The sequence below is a fragment of the Ovis aries genome, chromosome 3, assembly GCF_016772045.2.
Source record: "Ovis aries strain OAR_USU_Benz2616 breed Rambouillet chromosome 3, ARS-UI_Ramb_v3.0, whole genome shotgun sequence".
In the NCBI taxonomy this organism is placed as follows: domain Eukaryota; kingdom Metazoa; phylum Chordata; class Mammalia; order Artiodactyla; family Bovidae; genus Ovis; species Ovis aries.
In genome coordinates, this window is record NC_056056.1 from 2,865,557 (window position 1) to 2,882,578 (window position 17,022).

Genomic DNA, 17,022 nt, shown 5'->3' on the forward strand with positions numbered 1-17,022 from the left:
GAAGATGAAGGCAGTCTCGTTTTTTGAACAACAGATTTCCTCCCTGGGGAAGGACTCATATCATAGGGGAGATCCCCCGGAGTGGGGTGAGAGCTGGGCAGGGGGCACCTAGGGAGCAGGCAGGGTAGCTCCAAGAGAGCCGGGGTCTGGGCCTCTGCTTTGCTGAGCAGTCTGTGAAGCGCAGGCGCCAGTGGTCTGGGCAGTGGAGAGAGGAGAGACCCCCGGGCAATGAGCCTGGGGGTACCCTAGGGCGGGTGTGCGCCACATTCTAAGCTCCCAGGGGCCTCCAGGAAATGCTTGTCTCTAGAGCTGTTGGTCAGGTGGGGGTTACGGTGCTGACTGTGGCCAGGAGGTGGGCTCGGGGTCCTGCCTGGAAGCTGGCAGGTGGGCAGTGGTGGTCGCGGCTGACCCCTGCAGGAGGCTCGCTGAGCAGGGGGACCCCGGGATAGAGCCTGACCTCCACCTGGCACTGCGGCTGGGCCCTAACCCACAGGTCCTCAGCCCTCAGCCCACAGCCCAGATGTGTTCCGGGGCCCAGCTTTGCCTGGAGCCCAGGCTGCCCCAGCCCCGCAGGGCTCCCTGCCCCCGCCATGAGAGGTTGAGGAAAGGGGGCTTGAGCACCCTGCCTGGAGCCCTGGACAGAAGCCCCACTCATGATCAGGCTGCAGTTTGCCAAGCCTGATGGATAGAGCGGCTGTTAACCTGGGGGTGAAACACTATCTCCAGGACAACAGAAAAGGAAGTTCCAGAGAACCGATGTGTGTGCTGGGGGTGCGGGAGCAGGTCAGTGGAGGTGGGTTACGGTTCAGCACCTGGGTCTGGGCCATGCCATCCCCTCCCTACCTGGCCTGCTCCGGGAGTGCTGGGCATGAGGCTCTCCGAGGCCTTCAGGGAGCAGAGCGGTGAGCGGGACCTCGGGGCCTATAGGACCGCGCCGACGGCACGTGGCTCTGGTGGGCTGTCTCGCCCACCCTGCAGGGCCACCACCGCTGCCCGACCCCATCTGTGCAGGAGGAAAGGCTCCTCAGGATGGCGAAGACCGTCAACTGGCAAGATTGACCTTGAACCGGGAGCTGCAACCCTCCCCAGGCCTCCACGCGAGGCAGGGCTCGGGCACAATGTCATCCCAGCCGTCCGGGGGAGAGGGGCTAGGGGCGGTGGGGCTCCCCTCCCCAGGGAGACCGTGTCGCCGGGAGAGTCTGCCATGTCCACGGGGCAGCCACAGTCTCCGGGAAGGTCTGGGATATTAGAGGCCGGAAGCTGCCTTGCCTCAGTTTCCCCGCTTGTCAGAGCAGGGCCTGGGGAGCCCTGCGGGAGGAATCTGGGGATCTCAAAACGCTGTCACGGTGGACAGTTGTGTCTGAGCCCTTTCTGGCGGAGGGGCGGAGCGGCCCACAGCGTCCACCAGGTTCTCAGAGGGGCCTGTGCCCCCGACGTGCAGACCCCCGTGGGTAGCCCTGAGGTCCCTCCAGCCTCCACGGTCCATGCTGTTTGGTCCCAAGCTGCCTCTGAGCATTTGATTTTGATATCCTTAAAAATGCATCTCCTGCAATTAGCAGGCAGATTCTTTACCCCCAGCTTCACAGAGAAGGGTGCGGGCTGGGGGTGGGGGGGCAGCTCTGCTACCCGGGCAGGCCAGAAATCTCTGTTTCCTCTTGGCCAGGAAACAGGAAGTGAGTGTGCAGGGGAGATTGGGGGCCAGGCTCCGAGAACAATAGAAACCCCCTCCAGAGGGGAAGGGGAACTGCGTCAGGGGCCGGGTGGGGGCCGCCTGACCTCTCCCCTGCAGTGCACGGTCCAGGCGTAAATTTAGTCTCGGTTCTTTTCCTGGTGAGAAGATGCCCCGTGCTGGGGGAGGGGACGCACAGCCCGTCTCGGTCTCTGGGTGCTGGGCTCCTGGGGTCTTAGGGACCATCTGGGTAACCTGAGGAGAGGAGCAGGGTCTGGCCCGGGGACCGTGGGATGTGGGAGTGAGGCAGCTCAGCCATCCCAGTGAGGCCGCAGGTGGCTGGAGAGGCCCACGGGTGCATGGACAGAGCGCCTCACCAGGCCCAGGGGACGAGAGCAGCTCCCCTGGTCCCTGCCCATGGCAGGTAACTCTGCTCCAAGCAAGCAGGCTCTGTGCTGAGAGCCATGTGGCCTTAGCCAGAGCTCCAGGCCGGGCCAGGGCTCAGCAAGAACTGAGGGCCAGGCAGTGGTTTCTTTTTATAATAGAATAGCTATTCAGTTCAGTTCAGTTCAGTCGCTCAGTCATGTCTGACTCTTTGCGACCCCATCAATCGCAGCACGCCAGGCCTCCCTGTCCATCCCCAACTCCCGGAGTCCACCCAAACCCATGTCCATCGAGTCGGTGATGCCATCCAACCATCTCATCCTCTGTCGTCCCCTTCTCCTCCTGCCTCCAATCCTTCCAAGCGTCAGGGTCTTTTCCAATGAGTCAACTCTTCACATGAGGTGGCCAAAGTATTGGAGTTTCAGCTTCAGCATCACTCCTTCCAAAGAACACCCAGGACTGATCTCCTTTAGGATGGACTGGTTGGATCTCCTTCCAGTCCAAGGGACTCTCAAGAGTCTTCTCCAACACCACAGTTCAAAAGCATCAATTCTTCAGCACTCAGCTTTCTTCACAGTCCAACTCTCACATCCATACATGACCACTGGAAAACCATAGCCTTAACTAGATGGACTTTGGGGGCAAACTAATGTCTCTGCTTTTAAATATGCTATCTAGGCTGGTCATAACTTTCCTTCCAAGGAGTAAGCGTCTTTTAATTTCATGGCTGCAATCACCATCTGCAGTGATTTTGGAGCCCCCAAAAATAAAGTCTGACATTGTTTCCACTGTTTCCCATCTATTTCCCATGAAGTGATGGGACCAGATGCCATGATCTTCGTTTTCTGAATGTTGAGCTTTAAGCCAACTTTTTCACTCTTCTCTTTCACTTTCATCAAGAGGGTTTTTAGTTTCTCTTCACTTTCTGCCATAAGGGTGGTGTCATCTGCATACCTGAGGTTACTGATATTTCTCCCAGCAATCTTGATTCCAGCTTGTGCTTCCTCCAGCGCAGCGTTTCTCATGATGTACTCTGCATAGACGTTAAATAAGCAGGGTGACAATATACAGCCTTGACGGACTCCTTTTCCTATTTGGAACCAGTCTGTTGTTCCATGTCCAGTTCTAACTGTTGCTTCCTGACCTGCATACAGGTTTCTCAAGGGGCAGGTCAGGTGGTCTGGTATTCCCATCTCTTTCAGAAAAAACTGTGAAAGAGAACAGCTGTAGTGAGATGTAACTCACATGCCCCGTAAGCCAGCCTCTCCTAGTGCGCAATTCCATGGCTTCTAGCACAGATGCCGAGCAGAGTGACCATCACCAACTTCGATTTTAGAATATTTTTAGCACCCTAAAGAAGCCTGCCTTCTTCTGTCATCTATTCCCTGACCATATGCCCCCTGCCTCCAAGCCCCATACAACTGCCCATCTGCTTCCTGTCCCTCTGGGTTTGCCTGTTCTGGGCGTTTCCTACGACGCGGGGGCTTGTGTGCGTGGCTTCTTGCCCTCAGCAGTGTTTGAGGTTCACGCATGTTGCCCCCGGAGTTGGCGCTTCGTGCCTTTCTATGGCTGCATGGCGTTCCGTTGTGCGGATGGACATGTTATCTGTTCCTCAACTGCTGGGCCCGCGGGCCATTCCCTCCTGGCCGGCTGCTGGCTGGGAGTCATGTCGGGCTCCACGGGGGCCTGTGCACTGCGGGTAGGCTGGACTCAGCCACGGGAGCCCCTGGCAGTCACAGGGGGTCCCCAGCAGTCACCTCGGTGCCTGGGAAGCTCCTGCAGGCCCAGCCTGGCCCCATTCTCGTTGCCCTGGCCCCCAGTTCGGGGACACAGGACCAGAATCAGGAAGGCAGGGCTCCCACCAGCTTGGGGAGCAAAGCAGTGCTGGGGTCTGATCTGGGCCGCATGTTCAGGACCCACCCCCGGGGGTCCGGGGTCTTCTCCAAGCCCCAGTGCTCTCCATGGCAATGACCACTCAGGACTCCTCAGCTAAAGCGGGTTTCCTGCTTGGCCCCACTGTCCCAGGAGCACGCTGAGGCCCCCGGAGGCCACCTGGCGTGGCAGAGCTGGGGTTAGGATACAGGGTCCAGGGTCCCAGGGCCCCAGGTGAGCTGTGCTCTGGGCATCTTGACCAACGCCCTGTGCTGGGGACAGCAATGCCTCTCCACCGGCCGTGAAGGGGGCACTGCGCCCTTTCCTGGGGAGGGAGGGGGCATGGGGCAGACCCCTCCCCAGGCCGGGCAGGCACCCAGGTGCGAGAGGCACCCCGCTAGAGTCCTGGCTCCTCGGCCCCGGCCGCCGTCCTGGCCCAGATGACGCCAGCGGAGTCTCAGACAGGATGCATGTCCCCGACCACCTCCCCCCGGCCCCCTCCACAGCACCACGGGGCCTGCCTGGGGATCACGGCTTCCGGAGCCAACCGGCTGTGGACAATGGTCGGAAACGCCAAACTCAGGCCCCGGGCCAGGCCAGTCACTGGATCCCTGGGAGAGGCTGGAGGCAGCTCCGCCTGAGCCCCAGGCTCCCCTCCCTGGGGTGGAAGGGCTCCCCAAGGACCTGCTGTCTCAGGGGGGTGGCCGTGGACAGCTGCCATGGGGCTGGGCTGGTGGAGGACTCAGGAGGTGGGAGCAGGTGGCCGTTGCAGCCAGGGCCTGCCCCCACCCAGGCTTCGGGGAGTTATGCCCGCCTCCACCCTGCAGCACGAATCCCAGCTCCAGGCCCCATTGGGTTCATGGGGCAAAGCGCAGAGGGCTTGGAATGCCCCCAGACATTCCGGAATGCTGCCTCTGATGGTTTATTGGGTCTGACTCAGGACGCACAGGTGCCCCAATCCCTCTTCCCACTCGGCCGCCCCACCGTTTAAAGGAACAACACCCAGAAGCAAAAGAGCCACCTCCCCTCTCAGGCTTGATCCCTGGCACCTGCGGGCTGAGCTGTGGAGGGACAAAGGGACACGGTTGGGAAGGGGGGCGAGGAGACCCCCCCCACTCTCCTGCCCCACCCCCGCGCCCTGTAGCCAGGGAGGATGTTACTTCTCTGGAGGCCTGCGGCTGGGGCAGGACAGGAAGGGCCCTCTGGGCCGGGACCGCTCATTTATACTGCATTTTATGATTCTAAAATCAAAACCAACCTGTGTGTGGTTTCCACAGCGCGCTCATTACAGGGGCACCGGGGTCCACTGTGCGGCCCACCAAGAACGCACAGCTCAGGGTGGCGTGCTCCCTGGGTTTGGACAGGGGTGTCAAGGTGTGTCCATCATGTGGACTCACGTGGGCAACCTCACAGCCCTGAACTCCCTCTGAGATGCACATATTTGGGACAAATTCACGATTTTGGTGGCTGTAATCCCCATTACAATGGGCCAAGCGGCCACTCATCCCTTGACGCACCCGCACCCGGCCCCCCGCCCCGTGGTCACCATGCCCTCGGCTGGCCCTTGCCACCTAGAAGCACACAGCGGTGCCCAGAGCTCAGCTCGAGGCTTCAGAGATGGCATGAGTGATGAGTGGGTACATGCCGTCCCTGCCTGGGGCTGAGTGGACCACAGTCCAGAGCAAATACATTTTTGAAGAAGGAGCCTGTTATGGCTCAGAAAGTAAGCATAGAATTCCCTCCAGCCATCCCCCTCCAAGACGGTACACAAAGAAGCTGAGAACAGGCCATCATTATTCTTCACAATAACCGAAAACGGGGAACAACCCGGGTGTCCAGCCACTGACGAATGTCGGGTGAATGACACTGGCGGTCCGGCCGCTCAGTGGAACCGTGTTCAGCCAGCAAGGGATGAAGCAGACGCCGCGACCACACGGACGAGCCTTGGGAACAAGACGCTGTGTGAGGGCGCAGAAGGACAAGAGCGGTGTGATTCCATCTGTGGGGAATGCTCCACACGGGCACGTCTGTTCAGACTGAAACCCCGCGCCGGGGACAGAGTTGGGGCGATTGTTTTACAGACGCAGAATTTCAGATTGGGAGGGTGACAAGTTTCCGGGAGCAGACAGGGGTGGTGGCTGCACAAACTGAAGGTGACTCATCCCACCGATTGTACACTTGGAAACGGCGAAGGTGGCAGAGGCTCTGGCCTATGCCTGTCGCCACTGTGCTCGGGGGCTCCGTCGTGTCTGACTCTTGGCAACCCCCTGGACTGCAGCCTGCCAGGCCCCCCTGTCTATGGGATCCTCCAGGCAAGAATACTGGAGTGGGTTGCCATGCCCTCCTCCAGGGAATCTTTCCGACCCTGGGGATTGAACCCGAGTCTCCTGTATTGGCAGGCGGATTCTTTACCACTGAGCCACTCGGGAAGCTGCAAAAGAATTAATAAAATATATCCAAACTCACTGAATTGTACGCTTAGACTGGGTGCACTGAGAAGTCTGTCAAGCATGCCTCAAGAAAGCCCCGATAGGAGAAGCAGAGATGCCCCAGCCCCGAGTGCTTCCTGAGCAGGTGGCCGAGCATCTGCCCACCAGGCCCTGCTACCAACCCCACGAGGCAGGGGGTTGCGTCTTAGGGGGCTGCCAGGGGCTGCTGGGGAGGCAGCCCCGAGGGGTCCGACTCTCTGTTCCGGAAACAGACACGGGGCCTAGCCTTCCCGGTCACCCACTGCCCCCCTTAGACAGGGGCTCACGGTTCTCAGCCAAGGGCAGTCTCTGGGGTCCAGGTGCTCAGCTTGCCAGCTCTCAATGGGACAGAGACCCCTGAGCGTGTGGGCCCCTGGGGGTGGCGTGACAGCCCCCTCTCTGTCTCACTTCGGGTCGCTTCAGGACAGGGCCGGTTCAGAGCCAGGCTGAGCCAGGCCCACGCTTCCCTGGGGCCTCAGGCACAGGAGGGGGCGGTGTCTGCCCCCGAGGGGGCCTGAGCCCGACCAGGCCCCCGCAGCTGCCCTGGCGGACCACTCTCCGCTTCCCCACCGCCCGGAGCTGAGCCAGCGGAGCACGGGGCCTGGAGGGGACCTGGCAGGAAGGAAGCCTGGTCAGCTCAGTTCAGATTCCTGGCCAGTCCTGGGGCCCCTGGCCCTGGGGGCCTCAAACTCCCCCAGACCCTGGACCACGGGGCCAGGACGGAGAGGAGGTGGAGGGGAGGGAGGCCATCGCCAGGCGCTCAGGCTTCTCACCCTGGCAGGAAGGGCTGACCGGAGCTGGGGACAAAAGGCGGACGTGCGGCCAGCCATGTGTGCCCTTATCAGGGTCTGCACCCGCCGGCCCGGCCTGGGCGGAAACGCTCCTCTGAGCCCGCCTTCCTGCCCTGGCTGGGCCCTGTGCAGGCTCAGGGAGGGGGTGGGGGCGGCGGTGTGGGGGGCCGCCTGGCCAGGGGTCTGGACTATCACTCGAGTAACACAGCGGCATCACTCACTTAATGTCAGAGTGAAAGCTCTCCCCCTCTGTCAGACGAGGGAACTGAGGCCCAGAGCAGCAGTGATGGGGTGGGGGGCCTGTCCCCCCAGAGCTCTGCACAGCCACCCGTGGCGAGGGGGGCACCACACGGGCAGGGCGGGACGGATCCAGTGGAGCACGCCCGTCGCAACCCACATGGAGCATTAGGAGCTGCTTGTTTTAGCTCACGTATAAGAAATGCGTCCTGATGAACAAACACGCGGCAGGGGCTGCGGGCGGGAGTGTGGGGCCCTGTGGGCTTCCCACCAGGAAGCAGGTGTGGAGGAGGGCGTGCTCTCCCCTCCCCAGCCCTGGGGGGTCAGGCACGGGTGCTCCGTGTTATAGAAGTGGTCTCAGTGCCTGAGCGCCCTCCGGCCACCCCTGCAGCCCCTGCCCCCAGAGCCTGGGCCCCAGCTGCCCTCTGCTGGGCAAGCCTGGGCTGCAGGGAGTCCCCCCCGACAGCCTCCCCGCTCCAAACGCAGACTCACAGGACCCTGGGCGGGCAGGAGTGGGGGACCCATACCAGCCCTCTGGACGGCCCTTCATGCCCACCCCCTGCCCATCCATGTGACCTGAGATCTGCCTGGGGGCTGCCCTGCTCTGGGGAGGGGGGTGGCCAGGGCTCAGGGTGGGCCCTGCGCTGGTGACCGGGCTGGGTAGCTTGCCCAGCAGGGCTCTGACGTTTGTCCCGTCGCCAGCAAGCCCACGGGACTGGCCCTCCCAGCCGAGGGACGGCACGGGGCAGTGGGGACACTGGGAACACGGCCAGCTCTCTGGGGCGGTCAGCCCTGGGGGCAAACTGTCCCCCAAATCATCCCCCAAGCTAGGGTGACTCTTTACCCCACCACTGAGCCCAGGGCCGGGAGTGAGGACCGCTCTGCCCCTCCGCCCCGCATGCCAGCCGGGGCCACGGTGACCCCAGGCCCGAGGCTCTGCCCTGCAGACTTCGGTCGGGTCCCTCTGGAGCCACAGGCTTCCTCTCTGTAAAACGGGCAGGGGTCTCCCCCGCATGCCCCCTGCTTCCCCAGGCTGAGGCCTGTCATGCTCAGGGCCTCCCCCTCTGTGAACCGTGGTTGGCTTGAGCGTTCCCAGGTCCCAGTCGAAGAGAACGCGAGGCACAGAGAAGGGAGTGGTTCTCAGTCTTGGTACCCAGGGAACCCTCGCAAGTCCCCTGGGTGGGGCGCCTGCTGACCCCTGGGTCAGGGCCTATGCAGCGGGGACTTTGAGAACTCCCCCGGGGGGCCAGGGTGAGGCCGGGGTGGGGGCCCCTGTCTTGGGTGGAACAGGCCCTGGGGATGGGGTACCCTGAGAGACAAACTGCCGGGAACAGCCGGGCGGCAGGGTCCTGGGGGCCACCATCGCCCCCCACCCCCACCCCACCCGAGCATCGGTGGCCAGGCTTCCCCGAGGATGCCGGGTGTAGGAGAGCACTGAGGGCCCTCAGCAGGGCGCCCTTCCTGCAGAGAGGGGGAGGGCTTGGGGGAGGGCTTGGGGGAGCCCCCGGTGCTTCAGCCGCACATGCTCTGCGTCCCGGGCGGGTGCCTGGGCAGGTGGACAAGGACGGGCCACTGGGTGTTCCTGGCTGTGTCTTGGGCGACACGTGGAGCCCAGGTCTGGGGCCGAGGTCCCGAGTCTGCTGCGGGATGTGACCCCCCCCCATGGGATGTCCCCCCCACCCGTGGGATGTCCTCACCCGAGACCAGGTGACGGCCAGGCAGGCCCCTCGGGGGTCTGGCTGTGAGAGTCCCTCCTGTGGGTCCCAGCTGGGGCCTGTGGCCCAGGGGAGGAGAGGCCAAGGCCCCAGAACTGGGCTCCGTGGCCGCGCTGGGCCGGGCCCTGCCCGTCTGCCCCGGCCCCGGGGTCAGCCCCGCTGAGCTGCAGGACGGGAAGTGCTCCGGGCTACAGGAGCGCCAGAGCTCGTGTCCAGAGCACGTCCACACTTGGCCCTGGCCCACCCTGGCCAGAGGCCCTGCCTCTGCTGACCAGACAGGACGGAGGGGTCCTCGGTGGCCTGGTGCCTTGCCTTCCTCACTGACCCACCCCCCTTGGGCTGCTCCGGGGACACGGGGCGCACTGGGGACCCCACACCCCAGCCACCTGTCCCCCCCGAGGCCTGAGGCCTTGATCCCTAGGACACACGTGGCTCCCACCTCCATGCTCCTGGGGGCTCCCTGGGGCAGGAGTCGTCTCTTTACTCCACTCTGTAGACACAGGGCCCAGCCCTGGGGGCACCGAGGCCTAGGTGGTGGGAGGTCAGCACAGCTGTTGCCCATCCCTGTCCCTTCCAGGCCTGGAGGAAGGGAGTTGGGGGCTGGAGGAGCCTCTCAAGATGGCTGGGCCCAGAGGCCTATGGTCCTCAGCCCCACCGCCCTCTGTCCCTGCATCCGTCTGGCTTGGAGCTGAGCAGGAGCAGGCCCCGTGCTGCTCACCCACTGGCCACCAGGCGGCGCTGTTGGCTGCGTGGACCCTGCCGGTCGTCCTGGAAACCCTGGGCGGGGCTTTGGGCAGACCTGAGCCGACTCACGTGGGCAGGCACCCTCCCCTGACCACCTGGCCGCTGTCTAGGGTGGCCCAGCTCCTTGTTTTCTCCCGAAGATACATCAGGTGCACCGGAGTCAGTAGACCAAGATGTGATAAAGCCGTTCCTTCTGTCCGCCAGAACCCTCGAGCCCCCAGGTCACCCCAGAGGCTTCACCCCGGGCCTGCTGCCAGACGCGAGCAGGCTCTCAGGATCTCTACCTGGGGTCTCAGCACCTGCGAGGGGCCAGCGGAGCCAGGATTGCGTGGCCGGTCCCCAGCAGGGAGTGTGTGTGGGTTCCCAGGACTGCCACCTGGCGCCCGCCCGGGGCCCCTTGCCGTGGCCCCTCGGAGTTCTGGCAGCTGTCCCTCTGGTGACGAGACAGCGCTCAGGGCGATGGGTCCTGCGGGACCTACGGCCTGGCCTGGCCTCCTGGCACAGGAGGAACCGGAGGAACAGGAGGGGCAGGCACCCGTCGGGGCACCTGGATGTGTGTGTTTTCTGGGCTTCCCCGAGGTGCCCGGTGCCCATGCGTGTTGAACGCCTTGGTGAGGCAGCTGGTTCCCTGGCTTCCCATCTCTGCCCCTGGAGAGATGATTCCTCACCAGCAACAGAGGCATACAGCCTTGTGGGTGACAAGGACTGGCTCCCAAAAGCCTGGGACCCACGGGGCATTCCTGTGATGATGGGAGAGAGAGACACCAGGGTCACAGCTGAGCTGCAGGCTTAAGGAGAGGCTGGTGCAGGGGGCCGGGTCACAGAGGGCTCCAGCAGGCAAGGATTCAACAGAGAGGTGGGCTTGGGCAAACCCTGTGTTTACGACCACATTGACAGCGTCTGTTGGATGCGGGTCACGAATCTCATTCAGGCTTCTGGAGGCGCGCCATCTCTCGGAGTCTGCTGGCAGGCAAGATCATGGAGGCACTCTTATCTTGGCTGCCAGCTTTAGACGGGTCAACCAGCGCCGTGACTCTGGTGGCAGAGACTTCCGGGTCCCCGGTGTGCGGCTACGGCTCTAGGTGAGGTTCCTCTCTACACAGAGATCAGCTGCTCGGTTCAGTGTTTGTCGTGAAATATACAGGACATGAGATTTGCCATCCTAACCTGGTTTAAGCACACAGCTCCATGCCATTAAGCATATTACATTGTTGTGCCAAAGTCACCACCACCTCCCTGGAGGCTCAGTTGGTAAAGAATCCGCCTGCAACGCAGGAGACCCAGGTCTGATCGCTGGGTCGGGGAGATCCCCTGGAGAAGGGAATGGCAACCCTCTCCAGTACTTTCTCCTGGAGAATCCCATGGACAGAGGAGTCTAACAGGCTACAATCCACGTGGTCATAAAGAGCTGGATACAGCTGAGCGACCCAACAACAGCCCATTAGAACGGCTACTCACGCCTTCTCCCCACTCTCAGCCCTCCACCTACTGTCTGTCTCTGTGGATTTGACTTCTCTAGGGCCCTCGTTGTATTAGTCAGGGTTTTCCAGACAAATAGAATCAATGGGGTGTGTCTGTGTATTTTCAAAGAGACTTATTATGAGGAATTGACTCACATGTTTATGGAAGCTGTAAGTCCCAAGGTCGGCAGGATGAGTGAGCCTCGGGGAACCAAGGTTTCATCTGAACTCTGAAGGTAAGAAAAGATCAATATCCCGGTTTGAAGGCCTTCAGGCAGGAAGAATGCCCTCTTATTCTGGGTTGTTCAGTCACTCAGGTGTGTTTAACTCTTTGCGACACACGAAAGGCAGTACATCAGGCTTCCCGGTCCTTCACCAGCCCCCTGAGTTTGCTCAAACTCATGTCCAGAGGGTCAGACTTTTGTTCTATTCAGACCATCACCTGATTGGAAGAGGCCTGCCTACATTAGGGCGGGCAACCTGCCTTAGTCTACCGATTTAAAGGCTAATCTCAGACAAAGGAAAAACAAGTCTTCACGGAAAAACCCAGAATAACCTTTGACCAAATAAAGGGCACTCGTGCCGGTCAAGCAGACGCATAAAATTAACCACTGCACTCAGATCAGTGGGGCCCTGCAGGTTTTGTCCTTTTGCGCCTGGCGTGTCCCACTCAGCGCGGCGTCCTAGGGCTCAGCCGTTAGCCTGTGCCGTATTTTCCTTCCGTTTTGAGGTTGCACGGCACTCGTGGTCCGGACACAGCACATCTTGTTTGCCCTCCCTCCGTCAGTGGGCACTTGGGTCGCTCCCGCCTTTGGCTACTCTGAATAATACAACTGTGAACACGAGTGTGCAGACCTCTCTTTGTGTCTCTGTGTCCAGTTTTCTTGAGTGCGCCCTCGGATGAAAGTGATGCACTCGATATGCCAGCGAATTGGGAAAACTCAGCGGTGACCACAGGTCTGGATAGCTCAGTTTTCATTCCAATTCCAAAGAAAGGCAATGCCAAAGAATGCTCAAGTGAAAGTGAAAGTCGCTCAGTCGTGTGTGACTCTTTGTGACCCCATGGACTAGACAGTCCATGGAATTCTCCAGGCCAGAATACTGGAGTGGCTAGCCTTTCCCTTCTCCAGGGGATCTTCCCAACCCAGGGAGCAAACCCAGGTCTCCTGCATTGCAGGCAGATTCTTTACCAGCTGAGTCACCAGGGATGCTCGAGAATACTGGAGTGGGTAGCCTGTTCCTTCTTCAGTGGATCTTCCCCACCCAGGAATTGAACCAGGATCTCCTGCATTGCTGGTGAATTCTGTACCAGCTGAGCTACCAGGGAAGCCCCTTCAAACTACTGCACAATTGCACTCATTTCGCATGCTAGCAAAGTACTGTTTAAAATTCTCCAAGTTAGGCTTCAACAGTATGCGAACCAAGAACTTCCAGATGTTCAAGCTCAGTTTAGAAAAGGCAGAGGAACCAAAGATCAAATTGCCAGCATCTATTGGACCATAGAAAAAGCAAGAGAGTTCCAGAAAAACACCTACTTCTGCTTTATTGAGTACGTTAAAGCCTTTGACTGTAGATCACAACAAACTGTGGAAAATACTTAAAAAGATGGGAATATCAGATCACCTTACTTGTCTCCTGAGAAACCTGTATGCAGGTCAAGAAGCAACAGTTAGAACTGGACATGGAACAACAGACTGGTTCCAAGTTGGGAAAGGAGTACGTCAAGGCTGTATATTGTCACCCCGCTTATTTAGCTTCTATGCAGAGGACATCAGGAGAAACGCTGGGCTGGAAGAAGCACAAGCTGGACTCAAGATTGCCGGGAGAAATATCAATCACCTCAGATATGTAGATGACACTACCGTTATGGCAGAAGCCGAAAAGGAACTAAAGTTCCTCTTGATGAAAGTGAAAGAGGAGAGTGAAAAAGCTGGCTTAAAACTCAACATTCAAAAAGCAAAGATCATGGCATCCAGTACCATTACTTCATGGCAAATAGATGGGGAAACAGTGGAAACTGACAGACTTTAGCTTCTTGGGCTCCAGAATCACTGCAGATGGTGACTGCAGCCATGAAATTAAAGGACACTTGCTCCTAGGAAGAAAAGCTATGACCAACCTAGACAGCATATTAAAAAGCAGAGACATTACTTTGCCAACAAAAGTCTATATAGTCAAAGCTGTGGTTTTTCCAGTGGTCGGGTATAGATGTGAGAGTTGGATCATAAAGAAGGCTGAGTGCCGAAGAATTGAGGCTTTTGGACTGTCGTGTTGGAGAAGGCTCTTGAGAATCCCTTGGACTGCAAGGAGACCCAACCAATCAGGAAATCAGTCCTGAATATTCATTGGAAGGACTGATGCTGAAACCGAAGCGCCAATACTTTGGCCACCTGATGCGAAGAGCTGACTCATTAGAAAAGACCTTGATGCTGGGAAAGATTGAAGGCAGGGGGAGAAGGGGACGGCAGAGGATGAGATGGTATCCCTGACTCAGTGGGCATGAGTTTGAGCAAGCTCCAAGAGACGGTGACGGACAGGGAGGCCTGGAGTGCTGCAGTCCGTGGAGCTGCAGAGTCAGACACGCCTGAGTGGCTGAACAGCAACACTCAGATGAGGACCTGCTGGATCGAGTGAGTTCAGTGAGTTTTGTTGACTGGATACATCCATGCGGCCATCGTGAAAAACCAGACTTAGGGCATTTCCATTGGGAAAAATTTTCCCTTCCAGCTGTGATGGGGAATTTACCGCCCCGCTTGAAACAACCGAAAAAACGATGAGCAACCAGACAAAATGAAGGGCAGGATGGCTCTGAGAGCGCTGGACGCCGGGTAACAGGGGACAAAGGCCCCTGAGAGAAGGGGCAGGGGAGGAGGGCCCTACGCTGGCTGCAACTCACTGTCTTGAGGGAGTTTCCAGGTTGTGGCATGAGAAGAGGGACGAGGTGGTCCTGGTGGATCCTCTGGGTGAGAATCTGGGGAGGTCAGGTGGTGTGCCGCTGTGACAGGGTGTCAGAGAGGGGAGGGCGGCCCGGAGCACACTGGCCAGCTGAGAGGGCCCCCCGGAGCGTCCGGCGGAAGACCTCGGAAGGGGCGTGTGAAGAGCCGTCTGGAAAGGTGAGATGCTGTGGTTCACCATCGCACCGACCTCTGGACAAGCTCGCCTCTGTGATAGAGAACAGTGAGCTCCACACTGAGCTGGATGGCATCACCGACTCAATGGACTCGAGTCTGAGCAAACTCCAGGAGATGGTGAAGGACAAGGAAGCCTGGCGTGCTGCAGTCCATGGGGTTGCAGACGAACTGAGCAACCGAACAAAGCCTGCGCCCTGCTCTGGAGCCACCTAACAAGCCGCAAAAGCGAAGTTCAAAAGGCTCACACTGTTCCCAAGCAGTGCCACTATGTCCTAGAACAAAGCCCTGGAAGACCTGCAGGGATGCTAAATACCCAGCACGCGATGAGGTGAAGCTCACAGTGACAGGCACGCAAGCAGAAGTTACCAGGCGCGCCACAAAGCAGGGAGCTCGACCCGTGAGGACAGTAGCCAATCCTCCAAGCCTCCGCAGGGTTCATAGAGATGTCATCATGAACCAGCAGAGAAGGACATTAAGGGCTGCTATAACTGTGTTCTGTGTGTGCAAAATTAAGTAGAACCTCAATGAGATGCCAGCATCAGAAGAGCAGAAAATAAGTGCTGGTGAAGACGTGCAGGAGGTGGAACCCTGTGTGGTGCCCGTGGGAGTGCGGAATGGTAAAGCCGCTGTGGAGAAGGGCTTCCAGGTGGGTCAGTGGGAAGGAACCTGCCTGCCAAAGGCAGGGGGCCCAGGCTCAATCCCTGTTTTGGGACGATCCCTTGGAGAAGGAAACGGCAACTATTCTTGCTGGGAAAATCCGATGGACACAGGAGTCTGGCAAGTTACAGTCCATGGGGTTGCAAAGAGTCAGACATGACTGAGGGACTGAACTGACTGACTGAGTCACCAGCTGCTGCTGCTGCTAAGTCACTTCAGTCGTGTCCGACTCTGTGCGACCCCATAGATGGCAGCCCACCAGGCTCCCCCGTCCCTGGGATTCTCCAGGCAAGAACACTGGAGTGGGTTGCCATTGCCTTCTCCAATGCGTGAAAGTGAAGCCGCTCAGTCGTGTCTGACTCTTCCCGACCCCATGGACTGCAGCCAACCAGGCTCCTCGGTCCATGGGATTTTCCGGGCAAGAGCACTGGAGTGAGATGCCATTGCCTTCTCCGGAAAACAGTATGAGGCTTCCTCAAACAAAAATGGAATTAGCGTATGACCCAGCAGTCTCACTCGTAGGTATGTACCCAAGAGGACTGAAGTCAGGGTCTAGAGGAGATATTTGCATCTCTGCGTTTATTGCAACGTCTTTCACATCTGCCAAGAGGTAGAAACACCTCGGATATCCACTGAAGGATGAATGGATAAAGGAAATGTTTATATAATGGAATATTCTACGTCCTCAAAGAGGAAGGAAGTCCTGACACCTGCCCTCATGGGGGTCGCTGAGGGCATCGTGCCGAGTGAAATAAGCCAGTCACAAAAGGAGAAATGTTGAGTGATTCCATTTACACAGGGGCTGGAGTAGTCAAACCCACAGAGACAGGAGCAGGCGGTTAGTGTCTCATGGTGCCGAGTTTTCAACTTGCCAGATGGAAAGTTCTGGGCGTGGATGATGGTGCTGGCTGCGGGAAGGTACGTCACGCCCCTGAAATGTACACTTGAAAACGGTTCAGGTGGTGAGTTTGATGTCATGTTTTTTTGTTTTTTTGGCCTCAATTTAAAAAAAGAGGGTGAGGAAAAGAGAAAGAAAAAAAAATCCATATAGACAGAAAGTAGGATGGTGAAGGCCAGGGGCTAGGGCTGGACCGGGAGCTCATGTTTAAGGGGAGAGAGTTTGAGTTTGTGGAGAGGAGAAAGTTCTGGAAAGAACCACGGTAACGGTTGTACAACGTTGCGAATGTACTTACGCCACAGAGCGGTGCACTTAGAGATGGTTAGGGCTGTAAACATTTTATGTGGATTTTACCACAGTTTAAAAAAAAACCTTTTTTTTTTTTAAAGTAGCGGCAAGAAAGGCATTACCTCAGAAAGCTCCCTCAGGCCCTCCCTCTCCCCACCCCCGCCCCACGACCACGGATTCCTGTCCCCACAGAGCAGCTGCGACAGCGCTTGGACGTCCTGTAGACAGAATCAGACAGCCCGTTCTCATCCGTATCGGCGGCTTCTTGAGCTCAGCATCATCTTTTAAAATTGTAGATCACGGCTTGTTTAAAATACCTGGAAGTCTGGAATACTCTCAGGAGTTCCATTACAAATTCTGAAGAAGGGTGTTTTTATCTTTTTAAATTCTTTTTTAAAAAATTTTATTTACTTATTTTAATTGGAGGCTAATTACTTTACAATATTGTAGTGGCTTTCACCATACACTGACGTGAGTCAGCCACGGGTGTACACATGTTCCCCATCCTGAACCGCCCCCCACCGCCTCCCTCCCCTTCCCATCCCTCAGGGTCGTCCCAGCACCCTGTCTCATGCATCGAACCTGGACTGGCGATCTGTTTCACACATGATAATATACATGTTTCAATGCTATTCTCTTAAATCATCCCACCCTCGCCCTCTCCCACAGAGTCCAAAAGACTGTTCTATACATCTGTGTCTCTTTTGC